We start from the raw sequence: 6,470 nt of genomic DNA, 5'->3' as shown, positions 1-6,470 counted from the left end.
GAAAATGATTTGGGGGGCTTCACAGACAATGCAGTATCTCACAGATGCTCAATTTGGCTGTTAAGGTGTGAAGCATCTGCTCCATATCTATACCAAGGAGCACACCTGTGCAACACAGCTTTGTTTACAAGATCAGGAAGAGGGCCAGGTCTGGCCTGTGGTGTGTAGTGCGCTACCTGTGGTAGAACATCCCACTCGCCTGGAAGAGCATTGTTTTAATCCCCCTAAACGTATGTGCACATTCCATGCAGGATAATGGGCTCAGGCACTGTTGACTGTTTCCTCAAAATGCTCACAGCACTGGGCGTCCTGCCTTCTCTCAGGCAATCCTAACGTTCACCAGTTAGAACTTCCTGTCTGCGTAACAGAATGCCCGAAACTAGAAATGCTCAATTCTGATTAAACACACAGGCACTCTGGCCTCCGCCCCAACTTCACCTTGGATTCACATTCCCCGTAGTCTCTGTCCTCTTTACGTTTGCTGATTTGTTCAGAGAAAAAGAAAATAAGATTAGTTTCCCCAGAACTATTTGAAGAATTCAGAAGCTTATTGTAGCAGGAACGCTTGTGTTGCCAAGAAGAGAAAAGAAGACTCTCAAGATGTCCTCCTTCCCTGGTTTGGTCCCCTGTGCCGGTCTGAAAGCTGCCCCTAGCCTGTGTCCTTGTAACTCTCCTTGATGATCCAGCAGCCCTGTCACCTGCAGCTGGATGGGCTGATGACAACTTATCTCCACGGCTCAGAAGTGAACCAGTTGGCTACATTTTGACTGGAGCTATTTGCAAGCATCCACATCTAGATTTTTCCAGAAGAAATCTCTTGTCTCCAATGTGAAAGTAAAGGCTTTGCTCCCCATGAAAGTCATTGCTCCAAAGGAATTTGGAGACCTCTTTCTTGTTGTGGGGGTGGGGAGTGGGTTGGCTTTGGGGGATGGAGAGAAGGAATCTGAGAACTCTGGGTGTCTGGGCACCTTGACACGGGATCCCAGGTCAGTTCTCCTTGCCGCCCCTCCACAGAGAGCTGGCCTCCGCCCCGCCGGCTGTCCACACTAACAGGCATGCTGCGCACTCCAAGGCGGCGCTCGTGTTTCAGTTTAACTGATACCTGCTTCAGCACAGCTGCCGTCTGCCCGCTGAGACCCTGTGGCACCTTCTACTTCTCCTATGATGACAATCTTGACGGTAACAGATGGCTCTGCTCCTGGAGGGAGAGGGAGGCAGGCGGAGTGCGGCTTAGGACTGACCCTGTCTGAATCACCGTCACCTTAATGACAGGACGTGACTCATCTTGAAACCCACAGACCACAGGCTCAAAACACCACGTCTCCAACCCAGGTTCAAAGGAACCACTCACTCTGCTTGTCCCTGGCCTCTCGGCTCAGCTGCCTGTAACCCACTCTCGTGTTCCTCCCTCCGCATTCAGAATGTCCCTCTCAAACGCAAATGCTAGCGTGTAGGTCCGGTGAGCAGGAGGGGCTCTGGTATCCGGTGACTCCAGGAGGAAACGTAGGCTCAGCCTCAGGTCTGTCACTCCCATCTGTCTGAAGTCCCTGCCTTGTCCCTCAGTGCCACCCACAATCCACGTCACTGCCCTGCCGACCTCGAGCCCGCGCCTGCTTTCTGAGTCGCTTGCTCCTTCTTTCACTGATTCACTCAGCAAGTATGGTCTGCGCCTCTGACCTGGGCCAGGCATGGCGCAGGCTGATGCAATGAGCTCACGATCCAGGGCTGAAACGCACTCAGAGACGGGGCACAGGGGCCCCAGGAGGGACCAGGCAGGGACGTGGGGCCAGATGCTGTTGATCTGAAAGCAAATTTAACTGGGTGTCCTCTATTTTTATTTACCAACCTGCGGCCATGTGTTTGTTACTTTAACTTGTACTGCACAATCCCCCTGAAAAGGCGTCTGACCCAGATGTCCCTACTTTTATTTATATTTCCCTACCTACTTTATCACTCCATTTTGTCTATTTCCATTAAATTGTTTTTAAAAAACACTCACATCTGTTCTCCAGAGTACACCCAAAACACAAACTCAACTTCATACCCTCATACAAAGTTTAATACACTCAAACACTTTATACCTCGCCAGCCCCAGAATCCACATTGCAAGAATGACTGTGTCCACCAGTAACGGTACATGTGTGTCCCTGAAGTTATTACTCAGTAATTGATGTATTTGCTGCTTTCAACATTCAAACCAAAGATATTCCTGGAGGAAGAAATTTTAAGGTATTTATTGTGGTTCTGTGGGCTCCCCGAAGCCTGGTGCTGGGGATGGAGCTCCGGGCTGTGCCCGTGCCAGGCAACGGCTGTACCTCTGAGTCACATCCCCAGCCCTGCAGGCTTTGTTTCCAACACACAATTGTTAGGTAGAATCATACCCACTGTGTCTTGAACACTCCTCTTTAGCCAGATGAGCGAGCAGGCTGGCTGTCAGGTGAGTCTGTCACTGCTTAGATGGTGACATTGCAGTCCCTCTCACACCTTCAGGAAGCTGAATGCTCTCACAGGTAGTGTGTGCCTTAACAGTCAGGGGAAACTAGCTCCCCAACTCCAAGCCTGAGGGTCTGAGAGGCGTGGCGTTCTAGAAAGACATGTACACTAACCCTGGACGAGGACTCCCCAGAAGTAGGGGACATGCAGACCCTGCTGCACTCAGGCCAGGTGGCTGACTCAGCCCAGAGGACCTCTGGCTTCCCAGGAGCTGCCTCCCAGCTGGACTCTCAGCAGTGAGCTGACCACTAACTCTTCCACTAAAATAGGATCGGTTCGGGGAAGGATTGTGAGATCACTTTCTTTAACATAAATGCCAATACTGTCATACCCTCTCTCAATTTTTAATGTTCTCTTAATTAAAAAAAAAAAAAAAAAAAAAAAAAAAAAACTCCCAGAGGGTTGCTCATGCTCCGGGTATTGAAGTTTTGAAGACACTCTGTCAGCCGCAACTCTATCTAGAGAGACTAATTTCTCTCTATGTTGTATCATTTGAATTTCTTTTAGGGCAAGTGCAATTTTATTTTTTCAGAGTATGGATGTACTTTTGCAATCAAAAAAAGTAACTTCCACAGGTTGGAAACGCCCTGCATCATTGTTCTCCACAGAGCAAGCTCTTCGAACCTCCAGAGAGTGCGCACAGGTTTGCCTGTTGCCTGCCGATTGGTAAAGGCCCAGCAGGTGTTGGTCTCCTGAGACAATAAGGAAGCAACCAGCGTTTGTCGCTCACCATCAGGACACGGTCAAGTCTGGCCCATCACTGCCTTACAGAGGGTCAGAGCCAAATCGCAGCTGAAGCGAATGGACAATGAAGCCAATGGAAAATTCCTGAAATGGGAATCACCGGTGTGGTTGAGTCCCTCCTCCAATCCCTCCCCCACCCCCTTAAGTAATACTAGGAGGACGTGCCTGTGACCGCCTCTGGTGGCTGTTTTAAACCAGCCTTGGTCCACACTTGTGCCTCCCTCCCTGCTTCTGCCCTGTGCAGCCCCATTCCTTTGACTGGCTCCCGTGTCACCTCCAGCCCAGAGTCTGGTGCCCTGGCACTCCTGGTTGGAAAGCACCCTTGCTCCCAGTCACCAGCCGTGAAGTGCAGCCACATCTGGCTGGCATGGAATAAAGTACAGCCTCACACACTGTCACCACGTCCAGCTCCCTTGATGACCAGCACTGTGACCTGCCTCCTAGGGAGGTGTTTACCTAGGCTCATTCTTGGCCAGACAGAGGACCAGCTCTGGACTGGTCCCCTCCCTGCAAGGGCTCACCCCCAAGCCTCATGGCTTAGGCAGCAGTTTGCTGAGCAGGAATGCTATTTTTACTCAAAACTTGGGCTCAAAATGAAGCTAATTCTGATTCAGAACTGATGTCAAGAGAAAAAGAAATGCTGCATTTGTTTTCTAATGACGCCAAGAAAAACAAGTTTGTGTAGCCCTCTCGTTATCTAGGAGGGCAACCCCGAATGATTCATCCAGTAACCCCTGTGTAGAATTTCTTGGGAGAAATGAGGCACAGGACATTGGACAACTACCTACACACCTGTTGTACCAATATGGGTGCACCAGTGGCCAGGTGCTCAGTTCAGCAGATTGGAAAAAACCCAAAGCAGAAGATGGTACAAGACTCATGTCAACAGCAGTAGACCAAAAAAAAAAAAAGGCAGGCGCAGTGGCCCACACCTATAATCCCAGCAATTCAAGAGGCTGAGGCAGGAGGATTGCAAGATCAAGGCCAGCCTCAGCAACTTAGTAAGATTCTCAGCAACTTAATGAGATCCTGTCTCAAAATGAAAATTAAAAAATAAATAAATAAATAAAGAGCTGGGGATGTAGCTCAGTGGCAAAGTGCCCTGGGTTTCAGCTACTATTACCACAAAAAAAAAAAAAAAAAAAAAAAAAACAGTAAGCTCCAGAACCTTCCTCAGCTCCTACATCACTAAAGAAATTTGCACTTAAGACCATGGTAAGTACTTCAAAGTTTAGGTATGAAAAACCAGAGACAACTGTAATTGCCTAGAGGAGGAGGTATAATTAATCTTTTACCAGTAGACATTTATACCCAGAGACCCCTTAGCGACCTTTCACTGACCAACACCCACTTCTCCACCTTCACATTAAAACATTCATTTAGGGCCAGATCAGGTATGTTCACATTTTTTCAGGGATGGCTTAATGCTTTTTAAACCTGGGCCCACAAGGGCTGGGGTTGAGAGTCAGTGGCAGAGTTCTTGCTTAGAATGTGCAAGGCCCTGGTCAATCCCAGCACCAATCAATCAATCAATCAATCAATCAATCAGGCAATTCTAATCCGAGCCCGCAGACAGCCCAACACTAGGAGAGGAAGGGGTTGCAGGTTGGAGAGGGGAGGGCCTGAGGACACTGACGTGGTCCCCCGTTGCTGCCCATCAGGTGCGGTGGACTGAGACCCTGGGGGTGCAAGACTGGGGAAGCCGCTTGCCAAACCCAGGGAGAATGTGCAGAAGGAAGGAACCAGGTCCACCTTCTCCACTCTGCTCCTTCCTAGGGCAGAAGACGCTGCCGTCACTGCTAGGGTCCTGCTTGACAAAGAGCGGGCCACACTGAGGATGCCATTTTGTCTGTTAGTGCTCCAGTATGTTTAGGTGCCAGCTTGCGCAAAGCCTTACAGCAGGAGCTTCATCTCTAGACACCCCTCTGCCCCGCAGCCTGGCCTCCACTTTCTGTTCCCTTTTCCATTTGAACTGGCATCAGCTTCATCTTCACCCAGCGATTTCCTGTTTTCTCGCCCTTCCCTGTGCAATAGGAAATCAGTTTTATGCTATTTGAATGAAACTTATTTATACAAAACACTGCCTCTTTGCCTCTGCTTGTAAAAATATAAGCCAAGTTCACTGCTAAGGAGGGCTAATACTGATATTATCCTAAACTTAACACTGGTTCTGAAGGCAAATCTGGGTGTACGTTTCCCCAGCTGCAGACGATGGTCTTGGAAAGTGCACTTGGAGAACGTGTCCAGTCTCCAGTCCTTCAGGTGAGAGGAACCCAGGTGTTCATATTCTATCCTCTTTCTGCGTCAACACCACCGCTTCCCCACATGCCCAGCAATTAGGATGCCAAGCGCCAGGAAGCACAGGCGCTCACCCTGGGCTCCAGGAAGGAGGGAGAAAGGAGCAATGCTGGACCACAGATGCCCCAGTTGTGTACGTGCCTTAGTCCACTGGGGCTGCACGACACTATGCCATTGGCTGGCCAGCTGCCACACACACATCTACATCCTCTCAGGTCTGGAGGTGGACATCCCAGACCAGGTGATAGGATGGGTTCCCGGGAGGCCCCTTCCTTCTGCCCACAGCCACCTTCCCACTGAGTGCTCCCTGTCCTCTTGGTGGGCTCCTGCCTGGAAAGAGAAGGGAGGAACAGAGAAGGGTCTCGCCCTCATGACCTCAACTGACTTCAATGCACTCCATCCAAATCCTGTCTCCAAATAGAGCCACATCCAGGATTAGAGATCTTACATGGAAATTTGGAGGGGAAGCCAACATTCAGTCCCCAACAGGGACGAAGTGGGGTGGTCCCCACACCATGTGACCAGCCATGGAGGGGGTGAAGAGGAGGAGGGCTGTGGTGGAGCTCGGGCAATAAGTAAGCAAGGAGATGGAGAGAACGAACCGCAGCTCTGATGTGGCCTGTTCTCACGTGAAGACCCCGCTCACGGTCGAACTTCACTTAGAGTTGAGGGCCATTTGGAAGTGAAGGGCATAAAGTTCCCTTCCCAGCTAAACTGCATGCTGATACTCTCCGTTGTTCCTCTGAAATCCCACAGCATGACTGGGTGGACTGGAAGAACTAACCCCTCAGACGAGGGAACTGTGGCAAAGGAAGCCGAAAACAGAGGGAGGGAGCCCGGGCAGGACTCACTCAAGCACGGCCAGCAGGAGGCAGCGCCTCGCACGTCTCCAGCTCACTCTCTTGTTTTAGCAAAACGACTCCCGCCCCGCAGGG

Source organism: Sciurus vulgaris (genome assembly GCF_902686455.1).
Source record: "Sciurus vulgaris genome assembly, chromosome: 13".
Classification (NCBI taxonomy): domain Eukaryota; kingdom Metazoa; phylum Chordata; class Mammalia; order Rodentia; family Sciuridae; genus Sciurus; species Sciurus vulgaris.
Note: the sequence above shows the minus strand (reverse complement) of the source record.